This window comes from Nycticebus coucang, chromosome 12, assembly GCF_027406575.1.
Source record: "Nycticebus coucang isolate mNycCou1 chromosome 12, mNycCou1.pri, whole genome shotgun sequence".
In the NCBI taxonomy this organism is placed as follows: Eukaryota; Metazoa; Chordata; class Mammalia; order Primates; family Lorisidae; genus Nycticebus; species Nycticebus coucang.
This window is the reverse complement of record NC_069791.1, coordinates 106,567,765-106,587,922: the sequence shown is the minus strand read 5'-3', so window position 1 is coordinate 106,587,922 and position 20,158 is coordinate 106,567,765.

Here is a 20,158-nt window from a genome sequence, read left to right as displayed (position 1 = left end):
AAACAACAGAATAAAAAGAATTGAAATTTTATCCTGTATCTTCTCAGACCATAAGGCACTAAAGGTGGAACTCAACTCTAACAAAAACGTTCAACCCTACACAAAGGCATAGAAATTAAACAACCTTGTGTTGAATAACAGGTGGGTGCAGGAAGAAATAAAACAGGAAATCATTAACTTCCTTGAGCATAACAACAATGAAGACACAAGCTACCAAAACCTGTGCGATACTGCAAAAGCAGTTTTGAGAGCAAAATTTATCGCTTTAGATGCCTACATTTGAAAAACAGAAAGAGAACAGATTAACAAACTCACTAGCCAACTTATAGAATTGGAAAAAGAAGAACAATCTAAGCCTAAACCCAGTAGAGGAATAGAAATATCCTCAAATCAGAGATCGATGAAATCGAAAACAAAAGAATCATTCAGAAAATTAATGAAACAAGGAGTTGGTTTTTTGAAAAAATAAATAAAATAGACCAACCATTGGCCAGACTAACTAGAAATAGAAAAGTAAAATCTCTAGTAACCTCAATCAGAAATGACAAAGGGGAAATAACAACTGATCCCACAGAGATACAAGAGATCATCTCTGAATACTACCAGGAACTCTATGCCCAGAAATTTGACAATGTGAAGGAAATGGATCAATATTTGGAATCACACCCTCTCCCTAGACTTAGCCAGGAAGAAATAGAGCTCCTGAACAGACCAATTTCAAGCACTGAGATTAAAGAAACAATAAAAAAGCTTTCAACCAAAAAATGCCCTTGTCCAGATGGCTTCACACCAGTATTCTATCAAACCTTCAAGGAAGAGCTTATTCCTGTACTGCAGAAATTATTCCAAAAAATTGCGGAAGAAGGAATCTTCCAAAACATTCTATGAAGCAAACATCACCCTGATACCAAAACCAGTAAAAGACCCAACAAAAAAAGAGAATTTCAGACCAATTTCACTCATGAATATAGATGCAAAAATTCTCAACAAAATCCTAGCCAATAGATTATAGCTTATCATCAAAAAAGTCATACATCATGATCAAGTAGGTTTCATCCCAGGGATGCAAGGCTGGTTTAACATACTCAAGTCCATAAATGTTATCCAGCGTATTAACACAGGCAAAAATAAAGATCATACGATCCTCTCAATAGATGCAGAAAAACCATTCGTTAAAATCCAGCATCCTTTTCTAATTAGAACACTGAAGAGTACAGGCATAGCTGGCACATTTCTAAAACTGATCGAAGCTATCTATGACAAACCCACAGCTAATATTTTACTGAATGGAGTAAAACTGAAAGCTTTTCCTCTTAGAACTGGAACCAGACAAGGTTGTCCTCTGTCAGCTTCGCTATTCAACATAGTGCTAGAAGTTCTAGCCAATACAATTAGGCAAGACAAGGAAATAAAGGGAATCCAAATGGGAGCGGAGGATGTCAAACTCTCCCTCTTTGCTGATGACATGATCTTATACTTAGAGAACTCCAGTTTGAACCACAAGACTCCTAGAAGTCATCAAAAAATACAGTAATGTTTCAGGGTATAAAATTAATGTCCACAAGTCAGTAGCCTTTGTATATGCCAATAACAGTTCAAGATGAGAAGCTAATTAAGGACACAACTCCCTTCCCCATAGTTTCAAAGGAAATGAAATACCTAGGAATATACCTAACAAAGGAAGTGAAGGACCTCTATAAAGAAAATTATGAAGCCCTAAGAAAGGAAATAGCAGAGGATATTAACAAATGGAGTCTTCCAATCCACAAATGCTTATGGGTTGGAAGAATCAACATTGTTAAAATCTCTATACTTCCCAAAGCAATCTACCTATTCAATGCCATTCCTATTAAAATACCAACATCGTACTTTCAAGATTTGGAAAAAATGATTCTGCATTTTGTATGGAACCAGAAAAAAACCCATATAGCTAAGGCAGTTCTTAGTAAGAAAAATAAAGCTGGGGGCATCAGCATACCAGATTTTAGTCTGTACTACAAAGCCATAGTGCTCAAGACAGCATGGTACTGGCACAAAAATAGAGACATAGACATTTGGAATTGAATAGAAAACCAGGATATGAAACTAACATCTTACAACAACCTAATCTTTGATAAACCAAACAAGAATATACCTTATGGGAAAGACTCTCTATTCAATAAATGGTGTTGGGAGAACTGGATATCCACATGTAAAAGACTGAAACTGGACCCACACCTTTCCCCACTCACAAAAATTGATTCAAGATGGATAAAGGACTTAAATTTAAGGCATGAAACAATAAAAATCCTCCAAGAAAGCATAGGAAAAACACTGCAAGATATTGGCCTGGGGAAAGACTTCATGAAGAAGACTGCTGTGGCAATTGCAACAACAACAAAAATAAACAAATGGGACTTCATTAAACTGAAAAGCTTCTGTACAGCTAAGGAGACAATAACCAAAGCAAAGAGACAACCTACACAATGGGAAAGGATATTTGCATATTTTCAATCAGACAAAAGCTTGATAACTAGGATCTATAGAGAACTCAAATTAATCCACACGAAAAAAGCCAACAATCCCATATATCAATGGGCAAGAGACATGAATAGAACCTTCTCTAAAGACGACAGACGAATGGCTAACAAACACATGAAAAAATGTTCATCATCTCTATATATTAGAGAAATGCAAATCAAAACAACCCTGAGATATCATCTAACCCCAGTGAGAATGGCCCACATCACAAAATCTCAAAACTGCAGATGCTGGCGTGGATGTGGAGAGAAGGGAACACTTTTACACTGCTGGTGGGACTGCAAACTAGTACAACCTTTCTGGAAGGAAGTATGGAGAAACCTCAAAGCACTTAAGCTAGACCTCCCATTTGATCCTGCAATCCCATTACTGGGCATCTACCCAGAAGGAAAAAAATCCTTTTATCATAAGGACACTTATACTAGACTGTTTATTGCAGCTCAATTTACAATCGCCAAAATGTGGAAACAGCCTAAATGCCCACCAACCCAGGAATGGATTAACAAGCTGCGGTATGTGTATACCATGGAATACTATTCAGCCATTAAAAAAAAACAGAGACTTTACATCCTTTGTATTAAGCTGGATGGACGTGGAAGACATTATTCTTAGTAAAGCATCACAAGAATGGAGAAGCATGAATCCTATGTACTCAATTTTGATATGAGGATAATTAATGACCATTAAGGTCATGGTGGGGGTGGGGGAAGGGGAGAGCAGAGAGAGAAAGAAGGAGGGAGGTGTGGGGCTTTGGTGTGTGACACACCTTCTGGGGGCAAGACACAATTGCACGAGGGACTTTACCTAACAAATGCAATCAGTGTAATCTGGCTTATTGTACCCTCAATGAATCCCCAACAATAAAAAAAAAAAAAAAGATTCTGAAGCTAGATTAAGTAAAAAAAGAAAAAAATCACAGAAAATGCTTAATGTTAGCAACATTGGGACAGAAATGTGCTCTGCTTTCCATTATAGCTGCAACAGGGATTAATGAGCTCGACACCCAGGGGCAATGTTGGGTTGTTTCCTTTTTTTTCTTTTAACCTAAACACAGTATTTTAGCACAACCCTAGATAAGTGAGCTGATAAGACCAAATGTGAGAAGGGGAGGATTGGTGTGCTCCCACTTAATGGTCACAATGTAAGGGTACATGGCACACGTCCAGGGGGAAGGGGACACAGTGACAATAGGGACTCTACCTAATAAATGCAAACTTGGTAACCTAGCTGTTTGTGCCCTCACATTAACCTGGATCTAAAATATATAAATAAATTTTTGAAAAAGACCAAATGTGTATGTGCATGTACACACACACGTACGCACACACGCCCGCACATACTCTCCTGGTCCTCAACTCAAAGTCTTGTAAACTAACTCAAATGGGCTTTCAGAAAATATAATAAAAGTGATGTAAGAAAACATGGGAAGATCTTAGCATCAGACTTGAGTTTCTAAGTAGCAAACAGGTCTGCAAGGTACGAACTGAGAGGATCCAAGAGACTCAACCCCAGGCAGACCCAGCTGGAATGAAGAAAAAGCCCAGTCTTCAATCAGTTTTGAGAGAACAGGTTGAAATCCAAAGACCTCCATATAAATACCGGACATGTCCCTTCCAGCTCTGTGACCTTGGGTAGATTCATTGAGTCCTAGACTTTGAAATTATAAAACAGGCTTCCATGACAGCAGTGTTTTTTGACCTTTTTTTATCTCACGGCACACTTGAACCTATAGTTGAACTTCCACGGCACACATTGATCAAAAAAAAAAAAGAGTGAAAAATATAAATCTACTTACTGTGCACTTTCAAAATAATTTAATCATCTTTTAAATTTTTTGCAGCACACTGATTGAAAATCACTGCGTTACAGTGTTAAGAATGAGATGACATGGTGTCCCCCACACATGCCAGACGTGTTCTGTCCTGCTGGGCCTTCCTCCTGAGATCTGACACAGGCCTCTGGATTCCAGAAACAACTCAAGCTTCCTCTTGGTTATGGCTCTGCCTCTGCCTCTCAGCTCAGGGAATTGGGTTGCCTGGACAAGATCCCTGGACCCTTCCCCATGGCTACCAATTGCCTACAGATGATGCAACTTCAATTCCAAACTGACCCTTCTGCCACAACCCAACAACAGCCCTCTGATGGCTGAAAGGATCATTAGAAAGCCTTCCCTCTTTATGTTAAACATTACCCTCTCTCCTCACACATACATTCCCCAGAAGGCCAAGAATTCTCACTTTTGCTGCAAGTGCATTTATTAGATATCTTTGTTGCAATGTGGTAAAAAATAAAGAGAGCTATAGAGAATAGACTGGGGTGAATTTGTTTCCTGTAGTTGCTTAAAACAACAGAGATATACTCTGTCACAATTAAGAAGGACTGAAGTCCAAAATCACCCTGGCAAGGCTGAGCGGGGCTGGGCTCCCTCCAGAGACTCCCAGGGAGAAGCCATCCTTGCTCATCCAGGGCCTGGTGGCCACTGGCATTCCTTGGCTTGTGGCTGCATCACTCTGATTTTCAGTGTCAATGTTGCCCCACCTCTCCATGCCTTGGTGATCACGGCCTCCTCCTCTGCCATGTATCTCCCCTTACTTCACCTTAAGAGGACACTTGTGATTGTATTTAGGGCCCACCTGGATAATTCAGGGTGGTCTCCCTGTCATAAGATCCTTAACTTAATCATCTCGGCAAAGGCTCTTTTTCCAGTTAAGGTCGCACTTAACAGGTTCCAGAGATCGGACCTGCCTGTTGAGGTGGGTTACATGAGGCAGCAGGTGAGATGGGAAGCTGAGTCTGTTAAACACCTGCTGAGTGCACGGTCCTTTCCTCAAAACAACTTTGTGTGCGAAACATCCTAATTTCTAACATCTTGATGATGCCAGCATTTAAAAAAAATAAAATGGGCTGAGAATATCAGCTGCACTTGTTTTCCTTTTCTCATTGTAGATGAAATGGTAATTAATCAGCTGGACATGGAGAGCATGCTATTTTTCTGCCTACCTCACCTGTACCCTTGCCCTGCAACTGCCTTATACCTTCTCGCCTTTCAAACCTCAGCTCAGTGCCAATTTCCTCAGGGGTCTTGCCTGCACCTTAGGCTGGACAGTGACCCTTCTTCAGTGAGCCCTGGCTTGTTCTGGGCTCTCTGGCCAGGGATTTGTGTTCTGTCTGTCCCAAGAAACCACAGCGCCTCTAAAGGGTAGGGGCTCTATCTTCTCACCTTTGTGTCCCCTGCCCTTTGCACGGGTAAAGCACAGTAATTAATAACTGTTTGAATAATTAATAAGGTGATAATATTGAGACTCAAAAGAATTTATATTACTTGTATGAGGTCACACTGCCACAGTTTTTCTTCTTATAATAAATGAATCCATTTACCTTTTAGAAAATTAGAACAGTGCAAATTCCCTTTGACCTCCATCTCCAGCAGCACTGGGATCTCTGTACCTATTCTACCAGGTCTTTTTTTATTGTTTCACCTGCCCGTAAATGCATAGAAAATTCAAATTTTCTGCGATGTTTTTACACACATGGTATCATGCCAAATGTAGTCTTCAGCAATTCACTTTTTCTTCCTCAAGTCTGTCTTTGAGATCTACCTCTCCAGCTGATGGACAGTCATTCCTTTTGATAGCTGTTTTTTCTTTCATCATGTAAATATACCATATTCTATTTATTCTTTCCCCTATTAATAACCTTTCAGGTTGATTTCAATTGTTTGGTCACAAACAGCAGTTTTTCAGTAAAGATCCTATACACGGCCCTCACTGTGTACAGACAGGTGCTTAGAACTGCTGGGATTTGAACCTGGGTCTTCCTGATTGACAGTCTTGGTATGAAGTCAAGCTTCTGTTTGTAGTTCTAGCAAAAGGCCACCATTGAGGGACCTGGAAGGGCTTGGGTAGTTCCACTTTCGAGGGCAGATGAATTACCTGGATTCCTGAAGACAGAGGATATAATAGGCCTAACAGAATCACAAAGTCAGAAACAATTTCAGTGAATTCTTTTTTCCAGTTATTCCCTCTCCTCACTATTATTATACTTGGTTGTTTAACAACACAAGAGGCAGAAGGCAAAAGAGGCCTCTCCTTAGGACTGTGCAGGACCACTAAGACCTCAAACCTTGCCCCACACTGGCCTCACCTCTGCCCATCCAGCCGTGCAGCCCCTGACCAGATCCCTCTCTGGGCCTATTTGTCCAAGTACAAATAAAAGATGTGGAATGAGATGATGACTAAGAACCTTAGGGCTCAATATTAGAAGATACTCAGGAAGCCTCCTGCAAGAGGCTGACTTTGCTACTGCTTTCCTTACAGTGACCCCATTACAAGGCACTATCATTTTTTCACTTCCTACAAACACTTCACAAAAGCTGTCTTAACTACATTGGTGCAGTCACTTCCCTGGCCTGGGCCACAATCCCATGCTAGAATCCACCATACGGTAGCTTCTTTGTTCTTCTATCTCCACTGAAGTAAGTCCCTTCAAATTTTGTTTGATTTATCTCCTTGAGAGATCTCAAATTTAATGCCTGATCTTATCTTTCCTCCTTTGCTTGAACCCTGCTAACATAGAGACCAGAATCCTTGATGGGACATTCTAAAGCCCCCTGTGACTTGACCCTTCTGCCTCTGCAGTTTCAGCTTTTACCTCCCCCACCCCAGAGACATTTGCTATCTTTTGTTCCCTGAGTGGTCTCCTCTCATCCACCACAGGGCCTTTGCATGGACTTTAATTAGCTGACTCCTACTCAACCTGTCACAAAGCTAGTGTTTCAGAGGCACATCCACACATGGAAACTTATACACAATCCCTTGATCAAATTCCCTATCTCCCAGATCTCTTTCTCCCCTGCAGCTCCTTTCAGTAATTTTGGAATCAGATTTATCTGTGGAATTGCTCAGCTAATGTCGTGTACAGACATTAAGCATTACAGACTGTAAGCTCTAGGAGGGCAGAGTCTTTCCCCATCATTGTAGGCACAGTGCCTTGTGAAGAGTGGACGCTTCAGGAACAAATACAAAGGAGTGCAAATACCGTGTCTCATTCCTCAGCGTCATCAGGTCTGCTTCCAGGCAGCAGGAGCTGAGGACAGATTTGATCTTCTCAGATCTTGGTGATTTTATTAAAAGGGAGGAGGATGGGAAGGAAAAGGAAGGGGAATAGGACTGCCCTTAGCACATCAATCAAAAGAACAGTCAGATGGATAAAAATTCAACACGTTTGACCTCTACAAGCCTCAGTTTCCCCATTTGCAATCTAGGCCCAATAGTCATTCTCACCTCACATAAGGCTGTTGAAATGAGACGCTTGTTTGCCAAAGTCCTCAGCACACTGACAGACATGGAAAGTGCTCAGTCACTGCTTTCTTTATTCTCATAGGTGAGCTCATGAAATGATGGCTAACGTGAGGGGTGCTATGGGACCTAAGAGTTGCAAACTCAGGGATTTAAAGGCAGGCGTCCTTTGATCCTCACATCAACCCATCAGCTTTTCAACTTGCTTTCGAGAATCAAACACCTTTGACAGTCCAGTGCTAGAGTCCGCCATACTTTGCCCCTGCACCCCCTCCCACACCTGCTACTCACACTGTGGTCCACAGACCTGCCGTAGCAGCTGCGCCTAGGAACTTGTCAGAAATATAGAATCCTTGGTGCCACGCTGACCTCCTGAACCAGAATCTGGTTTATACATACCCCCCACAGGTGTCTCAAATGCTCATTATAGTGTAAGGTGTCTCAAGACTGGGCTGAACAGACACTCCCCATGCTGAGTCCTCAGCTGCTTCTGTAAATTGCTTGAGCACAGGTCAGGAAGGGAACAGGCGAGGTCTGAACCCCCGCCATCTGATTCCAGGGTTTGACACACATGTGTGCAGGGTGCTGGGCTGGACGAACAGGCAAGGACCTTGCCTTCAAGGTCTGGACAGCCTCAAAGTGGAGAAAGAGAAACGAACAGGAAACGTCCACGCAGAGAATTAAGTGCTGGGAGGAAGGGAAGGACCCGGTGGGGGTAGTATAGTGACTCAGTGAAGATCCAGGATCTGCCAAGAGCAGTCTTCCTTCTGGAAGGAGGAACAGACGCAAAGGTAACACAAATACAGTCTAGAACGGGGCCCATGAGGCTTGGGGACACAGCCAGGCAGGGACAATGGGAGGGGATGAATGAGCCTTTGGAGGTGGCCAGTGGCCAGATGCAGAAGTCAGTGAGCAGGTGCTGGCAGCCTGCAAAGATGATAGAGGTGCTCACTCCTGCTTCAGGGAACTGCTGCTCTAGGACAGGGCCACAGACCTCGCCCTGCCTCTCCTTGGGTGTCAGGGGGTGACCCCCAAGAACTTTCTCATGCATTCCCTAACTGCTCTTCACAGTAACTAAGCCTAGGAGCTAGGCAGGGAGCCCCACTTCTCAGATGAGCAAGGGTTGCTCATAAAGGAAGCATCTTAGGTTACCACCTGACAGGCTTTAGAGCAGACACCTAGTAAAGCACAGCATTTTCCTTCTTATCTCATCAAGCAAGTGTATCTCCAGAATCAGAAGGTAATTATTAAAATGTTTCTGCATCTGCTTTCTCTGCTGTCCCCTTTGTGTCCCATGAGATGGACCCAGAGAGGTGCTCAATGATGAGGAAACTGAGGCAGGGAGGGGATAAGCAACTTGCTTAAAGTCATACAGCAGCTGGCAAAGCTGGGGAAATAGTAGCAGTAATAATAATTAGCAGCTACGACCTATTACCAACAATATTATAAGCCAGGCACTTTGCTAGCACACACTCATTTAAATATTTCATCAACCATGGGATTGGGTATGGCTTTTGTGACAAAGTGTATACATGAGATGACTGTGTCTCTGGGAGATCAAGGGGAACCAGAGAATCATGCTCAGAGCCCACGCCCGGTGTCACTGGGCCACCTCGCCTGCCCTGGGAGTTGCCAGCCTATGCCTCTTTCCTGCCCATGAGTTTCTATAGGACACATCTCATTTTTCTTTTCCTGCTCATTTTGACAAATGCATTTTTCCCATTTTCCTCCTTATCACAGAGGATTTCAGTGTCCCACTGTGAACCTTTTTAGCTTCTGCTCTGCTCCCAGCGCTGGTGACAACAACCCCAGGATGCCCTGAACTCAGAGGAGGCACAGGGCAGCAACAGGCTGGGATGATGGATGCTGCAGCCCCGAAACCCAGATCGGTCCTTGCCGTCACAAATAGAAACGTGTATTTAATTATGTCAGTTAACTCAGCACAGAGAGGGGTTTGGAAACAGATGATCCGAGTCCCCAGACAGCAAGCCTTTTCAAGCTTCGTGTCAATGCCACGGCTGCCCTTAATTCCATTTGTCACCTGCTCCGCAGCCATCAACCCCTTGATTGAGCTGCAGCAGCTGACATCATGCATTGAGGAATACTTGTCAGGTTTCTGTTTTGACTTTTAAGCTTACTGATGTCTAAAAGAAAGGTAAAAAAACATATCTTTTGGGATCAGAGTTTGAGCATGTTGGGCTGAGGGGAGAGGAAATTCACTTTCGTTGGCCACCTGCTATTGGGGATTATGGCACAACAGCACGGTGCAATGAATTTTTCCTAATGGCATTGTCTTTTTGGCAAAGAGAAAAATGGCAAACTTTTCTCTCTTTTGCAGAGAAAGTTTCATTCACTGGCAGGGTCAGAAGAAAAGGGATCAAGTGTCTAGCACCGTGCCTTGCAGAGAACTCAAGCCCAAAACACGTGAGTTCGTATTAATGATGTTGTTATGAGTAGGAATGTAAGTCTTTGCGATGTAAGTCCTTGTTTCATGGCTGCACCCCCAAACTTAGCATAGTGCCTGGTACATAACAGGCACCCAAACACACTTGTAGAATGAATAAGTGAAGAATGAATGAAAGCAGATTATCTCATTGTAATGCATGTCTGTAATTTTTACTTTTTTGGCTACTCAGCACCTGGAAAATGCTACTTTCTTTACCTGGCGCATTTTTCCCACTTTGCAGGCAGAGTTCACCTTCCAGCACAGAAGGGGGAGATGCTAAAAACCCACTTTCACAGGCCTCAGTGACTGCCAGGCTCTGCCAATCAGTCGTGCCTGATCCAGAGTGAAACTGGAACTATGAACACCAAGAAATGGGGGACAAGTGAAACCCACTTTGAGTATGGATGAATGTGGTGGCAGCTCTTTCCAATTCCTGGGGCATGAAAGGCTGCCGGACTAACAGCACACCCACAGTCCAAGGCAGTGCTGTGGATACTACATACAGGCAACGAGCTCTGCTGAAAGATTTGAGCTATTGATGCTGCCTGAGCCTGACTCTCTGGCCCTCTAGTGGTTAAGCTTCTTTACAACACTCAGGATAAGCTTCTGTTGCTTACAACCCAAATCCCTGACCATTCGTTCCCACTGTCGCTTACTGACAAAAGAAATGATGCTTACCAGGAGTGAAACAATTTACTCAGGATCACAGCTGCTAAGTGGCAGGGCCAGTTTACAATCCCAGGCCTAGATATTCTAAAGTCCATAACCATTGTCACTGGACTTCCAAAAAGATATAGGTTATTATTAACCACTTGGCTGCAGAAGATGCAAATCAAATGTCTGGTTGCCTGAGTCAATAGCATTTTCCCATAGAGATGTGGACAGGTGGGCATGTGTGTCCACCCTGTGAGCCTCATTGTGGATGCTCTGTGCAGAAGCCAGCCTGCCCATCTGGACCTCAGAATCCTGTTTAAAAGGAAAGATCCACTTGTCCAGCATTAATCAAAAGAAGCACTCAAACTCAGGCAGAAGGAACTCAGTTTTTAATTGGGTTCAAGTCAGATAATTACTCAGCTGTCCATAAAATTCATTTTAACTTATTAAATGGAGCTTCCAAAATAGCATTGCTATGGAGTGTGACCAATTGCATGGGTAATTTATCCAAAGGAAAAGTGCATTGATCTGAAACCTGGATCCATTATTGCCCAGCAGCTTAATGACTTGGTCAACTGACTCAACCTCTCTGAACTATAGTTTCTGTGTCTTTGAATGGGTATATTTGTATCTACTTCAAGGCAATGTTGTGGGGACACATGATGTTTTTATGTAAACCAGAGGTCCTCAAACTACGGCCTGTAGGCCACATGAGGCAGTGTGATTATATTTGTTCCCATTTTGTTTTTTTTACTTCAAAATAAGGTATGTGCAGTGTGCATAGGAATTTGTTCATAGTTTTTTTTTTTTTTTTAACTATAGTCTGGCCCTCCAGTGGTCTGAGGGACGGTGAACTGGCCCCTGTTTAAAAAGTTTGAGGACCTCTGATTGTAAACTGTTTAGCACAGTGTCTGGCACTGAGAAGGTGTTGGATTGGGATATAAGAAGGATTCCTTTATGACAACAGATTCCCAGAAGTCAATCTACTAAGTAAAAGTGCATGCCACAGCCTTCAGTGTTTTTGATTTACATTTTTTTTTCCTGAAGGGCTGTACCAATTTTTATAGCCACTGACAATTTATAACAACACCTTTTTCGTAAAATATTTTAATCAGATCATTGGCATGGGATACTGAGCAATGGCATGGCAAAAGCCAAAACCATAGATTATGTGGCAAATGAACTTGGGTGGTTTATGAATTGACAAAGGACTTACTATACTTCACTTTCAACACAAGTGTCAAGCACAAGGCTGTTGTAAAAGACTCTGCCCTCAGCAGTGTGTGGAAGGAGGGTTGTTGTGCATCTGCAGGTAGATCAATACCCTTCACGTCCCAAGGGACCTGACAGGCTTATCCAATGGGATCCCCTCCTTGTATGAATTACTAAAGGCAGGGTCTGTGAATAGAAGAGAAGGGAGTCCAAGAATTCAAAAGACAATGCCATTAAGGAGAACTCATGGCATCTGGTGAAGTCGCCTGTCTTTGAATTCCCAAAGTGTTTGAGAGAAGCAAGAAAAATAGGAATAGAAGAACACAGGATGAATCTTGTAGCCACAGAAATCCTGACTTTTCATTCCACAATGGAGAGGACCACCATTCTTCCATCCACTGCAAGATGGAAACATGAAATCATTTGCAGCAGACACCTGTGACCATAGCTGGGTGACACAGGTCAGTGGTTAGAGCACCAGTCCTGCAGCCCAGGGGTAGTGAGATCAAACCTCACCTGGGCCTAATTAAGAAAACAAACCAAAAAAAGAAACCTGCAACCATTTGTTGATTTGTGAAGCTTGTCTTGCTTTGCCTCACTACCTCAGTCATTCACAAAAGGGCTTTTAAAAACTTGGGAGCCACAGGAACTCATGTTCAAATTCCACTTCATCATTTACAACCCATGTGTCCTAGTCACCGTGCCTCAGTCTCTGATTCCCTGTCAGCCCGTCAACGCTGTCAACGTTTGTGCACCTGTCAGCATTTGAGTTCACGACCCTGGCATCAGGGTATTCTGAGGGTAAGCCCAGAATCAGACTTCTTTCCGTCCTCCGCCAATTCCAAAGAGAAAACTATTAGAAGTGCCCAGGCTTTCAGCTGGTTAGTCTAAGCAAGATCAATGCCCCAGTTCCACTGCACCTGGGTCACTCACACTGTATTGTCAAAAGACCTTTTGAAGGTAATGGTCAATCCATGTTTTGGAGTCACAAATGCTACGCACCTGCTTTCACTTGATCCAAGTGACTAAAGATGTGCAATGTGCTTTGGCCACTTGTTAATCCCATCAAGAGCAAAAGTGCTCACCTAATATAGCTTGTTTGGTAGCCCCTCAGCAGGGTGTGCCAATGCTCCCTGAACATTAAGTGTATTAGTGTCCCCCTTTGGAGGAGATGTTCACTCTTAACCAATGTTAAATTCTTCAGCAGCAAGTTCGGCCAGGAAATCTGTCCCTGCGGTGGAGGAAAGGATCTAAGTGTCCAGTGAGTGGCACCCTCATGAATAATTTTAATTTCTTCTAAAAAAAAAAAAGAGAGAAACAATAGGATTTGGTCAGTGTTGTTGCTCAGCAACTACATGCCGAGGTTCTTTGAACTAATTGTTTCAACCTGACAGGGGAGCACACCCCTGCCCTGGAAGGGTAGTTCTGAATGATTTATGGTTGTGAAGCATACACCCGTATGATTGGCTTTAGAAATCAGGGTGGTGGGGAGAGAAGACTGGAAAAGAAATGTGATTGCAAACTTCTAATTAATGTATGTTTTACTTATGCTTATGAAGCCTGAAATATTAATGGAGGCAAGAGAATGTATAATTGATGTGCCCCATAGAAAAAATGTGCATTGCAGGGCATGTGCAGGAGGCTCCAAATGTCCCCCTGTCAGTGCTGTGAAAAGGACCCTGCAGCTCCTGGCAACTCTGGAGTGCTCAGCATTGCTGAAGGTCTTGAAATCTCTGCACACTCTGGCAGCTGGTATCAAGAGAATGATGTTTTTAATATCTTGTCTGTTAGATGAACATAGCATTTTATCACTTTGTTAGGGGGTGAGAGGGAAAAGATGTGATTAAGAGAGGTCTTGTAGTAATGGAGTTCCTAATATGTAGCAAGCATTTGTCCAGGGCTATTAACCCTCATGAAAATATCAATCCTGTGATTAATCCTATTTAATGCATGAAGACCACGGATGCAGAAAGGGGAAGTGACATGTCCAGCATCACACAATATGTGAACAGGAAAGCTAGGGCTCCAGACCTACGCTTTTGACAACACAGCAATAACTGTTGAGGGCAAAACCCATCAATGAATGCCTACGAGGGTGGGTGACAGAAGTGTGTTGATGTGGACCCTTGGCCCATCATTCAGACAAGCAGATTGTAAGCAAGCCATTTATTCACTCTGTGACTCAGTTTCCTCATGTGTAAAAGCCGGGTGATGACCTCTTTGGATTGATACAGGGTTGAAGGAGTAATACACATAAAACCTTAGCACCCAGCACCTAATAAGCACATGATAAACTTTAGGTATTCTTATTATTATTATGACTACAAGACACTGAATTAGACCATATTAAGTCGGTGGGGAAGACAAACATAGACATAGATTGTTTCACTATATGCAGGGGTGTCCAACCCCTGGCCTGAGGGCCACATGCAGATTATGGGGGGATATTTTTGGTTATCTGTGGTGGTGGATTATCCTGAAAGGCATACACAGACCATGTTTTATCTTTCTGCTCATCAGCTTTTATTAGTATTTGTGTATTCACTGTGTGGCCCAAGACGACTCTTCTTCTTCCAACGTGTGGTAGAGAAGAAAAAAAGTCGGTCATCCCTGTGGGTAATAATAATTTAAACTTGCCAAAACTTACAAAAACACAGAGGACAAAGAGAAACTCTTCTGAGGTGGTTAGTGATTTTTGAAGGTGTTGATTTTAAAGAGTTGTGACGAGTTAAGAGTTTGCTGAGTGGAGAAAAGGGGAAGAGCTTGGCAGATGGGGCGACAGCCTGTGTAAGAGCCCGAGGGGTGCCCAGGGGAGAGCAGGACTTTTTAGTATAGGTGGAGCTGGTCAGGGAGCGGAGGTGATAGAGATGAAAGTTGCCATGGCAGACAGAGGCAGCTCACCTCCTCTGCTCCCCACAAATCCTCTTTGCCACCTCCAGACACATTAACACAGTCTTGAAGGGACCCTTGGGAGTTTGCCTGTTTTTAAAAGAGGGCTCAGCTGTGGAGCACAGAACGCGCCATCTGACTTCTCCAATGCATCTTTCCAACAACCACATTTTGCCATGTATAACACACACCCATGTTTTTCTGTCCAAACTTTCCGGGAGAAAAAAAAAAAAAAACTTTTCATTTTAATTATTTAATTCAAATTCAAAGCTTAAAGCTTGCAGTGTACAAAACCATTTTGACAATTTCCTAGGGATTTTCCAATAATTTTTGTAAAAACGTCAGCTAGATTTCTAGCTCCTGCCTCAAGTGTACGAAGAGAGACGCATAGCTCTTTGTTGGCCAAAAATTTTTATGTTGCAAGTTTGCCCTAAATTCAGCAAAACTGACTACTGTATTCTGGGGTATTATTTTACACATGGATACTCTAATTGCCCTTTCAAGTTACACTTTTCATGCATAAACATAAATAAAAGAATTAAAAACATTCATGTAAATATGGAATTAGTATTACCTGTGTATAATGTGCATCCTTATTTTCCCTCAAAAATTTGGGCAAAAAAGTGTGCATTTTACAAAACAGAATATGGCTCCATCTATGTCTCTTTATCTGCATCCCCATCGTACCAGCGCAGGCCTCCAGCCCCTCCAGCAGCCTCCTTGCGGGACTCTGCCCCCACTTCTGTCCTTCCCAATCACTCTACAGCCATGGGGGCCTCTGCAACACATGGTCCTTACCATCTCAGCCTACTTTCTCGAACCCTGCAATGATGTCCATTGTTTCCATGACAGAGACCAAGGTCCTGACCTTGGCCTGGAAGATCTGTACAATTTGGACCCTGCCCACATGTCAGGCCTCACTTGGACTCCTCATGCCACTCCACCAATTCTCACCTTCTCTAGATTCTTCCAACCACCATGTTTCTCCCCACCACTGAGTTGTGACCATTCCCTTTGCCTGGAACATCTCCCTGCCCCACCCATATCCATCTATCCTCTAGGTAAATTCTCTTCATCCTTCTTAGCTCATCTCTCATTTCCTTGGGGGAAAACTTCTGTCCTTACAACAATCTCAAAGCCCCTACTCTGGCCTTCAACACATTCATCTCACCTTACTAGTATTGATCACAGCTCAAATTCCCCAGGGATCAGGCCAGGCACAGGGATTCAGACTTGTAGCTCTAGCACTCTGGAAGGCCGAGGTGCTAGGATCACTCCATCTCAGGAGTTCTAGACCAACTTGAGCAAGAATGAGACCCTATCTCTACCAAAAACAGAAAACATTAGCTGGACATACTGGCAGGTGCTTGTAGTCCCAGCTACTTCAAGCTAATCACTTGAAGCCAGGAGTTTGAGGTTTCTGTGAGTTAGGCTGATGCCACTGCATCTAGCCTAGATGACAGAGTGATACTGTCTCAAAAAAAAAAAAAAGAAAAATCCCCAGAGATCATTTTATTACATTCACTTCCATGAGACCAGGAACCACATCTGGTTTTACCCGTCCTTAAATTTTAGCAACTTGCACAGTGTCTGACATACAGCAGGCAACTATAGGTATGTGCTGAGTGAATGGACGGATGGACGATGCATTTCCAGTCTCCCGAAATGCAGATGGGGGACATGTTGATGAGGCATGTTTTGTTTTTATTTTTGTTTTTTTGAGACAGAGTCTCATTGTGTCGCTTGGGGTAGAATGTCATGGCAACCTCCAACTCTTGGGCTTAAGTGATTCTCTTGCCTCAGCCTCCCAAGTAGCTGGGACTACAGGTGCCCACCACAATGCCTGGATATTTTTTTTAGTGCAGTTGCCATTGTTGTTTTAGCTGGACTTGAACCCGCCAGCCTTGGTGTATGTGGCTGGCACCGTAACCACTGTGCTATGGGCACCAAGCCAATGGTGCATGTTTTTATTCATTCAAATATATGGATTGAGTGCTTGCTATGTGCCAGACATTATTCTAAGTGCTTGCAATACATTGGAAAGCAAAACAAAGATTCTTACTCTTGAAGAGCTTACATTCTATTAGGGAGCAACAGACACTTGACAAATAGTAGGTAAGCAAATCACTGATTAATCATTTAGTAATGTGATGAGTGCTGTAGAAGGAAGAAAAGGAACAGCAGGATGAGGGGGATGAGGAATGTCATCCAGGGAAGCAATTTGCAGTATGAAATAGGATGGTGGGGGTAGATTTTATTATAAAGATGACATTTAGACAACAAGGTGAGGGAGGAGAGGAGGGAGCCAAGTGGTATTTGGAGACAGAGCATTCCAGACAGTCTGGTACAGGCCCTACAGTGAAAGCAGATCTGGTATGTTCAAAGGAGAGTGAGGAAGCCAGGGTGACTGAGGCAGAGAAAATGAGTGGGAAAGACTGGGAAATGGGGTCCTACAGGGAATGAAGCACCAGGTGTTGCAAGAAATTAGGCTTTTGCATGGAGTGAATTGGGCACCATTGCAAGGTTTTAGGCAAAAGAATGATATCAAGATGTGATTTGACTTACCTTGTGTTGAAAATAGACCTCAAAGGGAAGGGTTAATAAAGAAGCAGGAAAAACATTCGGGAGGATTCGTAGGAATCCAGATGAGACTTAATGGAGGGTGAGATCACAGTGGGAATAGCGGAAATGGTGAAAATTGTTTGGACTCTGGGCATGTTTTGAGGTAGAGCCAAGAGCTGGAAGATTGGATAGAGGTGGAAAGAAATCGTGAGATCGAGGACAAGTCCAACCACCTGGAATGACAGGTTGTCACAAAAGGCAGGAAGGATGGGGCGAGCAGGGGTGCGGTGTCCCGTCTGGTGTCGTCTGTGTCTGACACACCTGTCGGACATCCCAGGGGAGGTGCCAAGTAGGCACTGCTGTCCCTGAGTCTGGAAAATATTCCAGCTCTTTTCCTTTTTGTTCCTAGCTGTAATTTGTTCTCTTCTTATAAACACTCAGGAAGGAAAGGGAAGGAAATTAAAAATGCTCCAGCAGATTCATTGAGGTCACGCCCCATATTTTGGATGTGCCTTTTGTAAAGAGCATTTAATTATGTCATGTGGCGCCCTGAAAATAGGGATCTAATGGCAGAGTGAACAGTGATGATGGTGATGATGGTGGAGAGAGTCAAAGCAACCAGCTCAGGGAGAGAGGGTAACAGAGAGAGGAGGGAAGAAAGGCAGAACGAGAAAGGGAGAGAACGGAGGAGAGTAGAAGGCGGGGAAGAGGAGGGAGAGTGACAAACACCATTTTTAGACATTTAAGTGGCAAAATGACTCTTAGTCTTTAATGAAAAATCAGCCTCCTGCGGGGTGGGGAAGTGTAAATTTGGAGATGATAAATGTGATGGGTTTGTCTGTTTCTCGTGACCAGGTGAGTGCTGGTCCAGGAATGAAGTCCGGCAGAAATCTCAAAGGCCTCATTAGAGCCTCCTAACCTGCCTGGGAGGCCACAGGATGCCTGAAGTTCTCCCGGAAGCCCAGAAACGCACCAGAGTCCTTCCTGGGAGAGCACAGGGAGAAAAGGGAAGAGATGGAACTCCTCCTCTATACTGCCGGGTCCGGGTTCCAGGGGCCCAGCCTGAGCCTGGAGCATAATGTGCATTTTCTCACATAACCATCACATTTCCTACTGTGGAGTGGAAAGCAACTCTCCTTGCGGAGGTAGTAAGGCTCCGAGGGTCTGAGAGCCTTCCCCAAGGTCGCATAGTGCTAAGATGCAAAGGCTGGACAGAAACCCAATTCTTTCTTGACTTCAACCTGAAGACTGTTCCATGGGATCCCTTGAAGGGGTCTTTGAGGCATTTGTGAAACGCCCAGATAATCAGGTACCAGGAGAGAGTGGCAGAATATACCTTGGGCTTCCCTGGGAGCCTTTAGAAAAGCTACAGATGAATCTTGAGCCAGGCACCAGCCTCAGGGACCAATAGACCCACCTCGACCGACATGCATACAAGGTTTCAGCTCCCAGAGCTCCACTACAAAGCCCTCAGCCCCAGACAGTGAGCTTTATCTGTGAAGTCAAGGACAGTGTCTGTTCTATCATCTGTCCTGTGATGCTGCATTCCCCGTGCTTGGCAAAAGCCTTGTACTTCATAGGGGGTAAATAAGATGAAGCAAGATTTCACATCAACAAATATTTTATTATATTCATTATAGTTGTAATACGATGAAACCTTTGTTTTATTTTTAATATGCCACCCGTGTATCTGGGTTTATTGGGCACCTGCTATGTGCAGGGCACTGTGTTGGATAAGAGAGATTCAGTAATTAGCACGAATTCGGCCTCTGCCTTCTTGAAGTTCACATTCCAGAGGAGAAGAAAGAGATCAAATCAGTGGCTGCACTACTAATTATTTAATTACCACTCCAGGTGGGGGAAGTGCTACCCAGGGAAAGCCCACCTGCTGGGAAAGCCAACAGGTCACAGAAAAAGGTTCCCTGGAGCTGGGAGTGGGAGGAGGCTTCTATAAAAGCAATCAGTGAAGGTGAGATAAAAAAAAAAAAAAAAAGAAAGAAAAGGGGGAGAGTAAAAGGTGTTGCTTTTTTTTTTTTTTTCAATTTTAGAACTTTTTTTTATTGTTAAATCATAGCTGTGTACATTAGTGCAATCGCCTGTACCCATTCTAAGATGCACCATAGATGTGGCCCCACCCATTACCCTCCCTGCACCATAACCTCCCCCCTTCCTTCCCCTTACTTGGCCCTTTCCCCATAGTCTTGTGCTATAGTTGGGTTATAGCCTTCATGTGAAAGCTATAATTTAGCTTCATAGTAGGGCTGAGTACATTGGATACTTTTTCTTCCATTCCTGAGATACTTTGCTAAGAAGAATATGTTCCAGCTCCATCCATGTAAACATGAAAGAGGTAAAGTCTCCGTCTTTCTTTAAGGCTGCATAATATTCCATGGTATACATGTACCACAATTTGCTAGTCCATTCGTGGGTCGATGAACACTTGGGCTTCTTCCATGACTTAGCAATTATGAATTGGGCTGCAATAAACATTCTGGTACAGCTGTCTTTGTTATATTGTGACTTTTGGTCTTCTGGGTATAAACCTAGTAAAGGAATTATAGGATCAAATGGCAGGTCT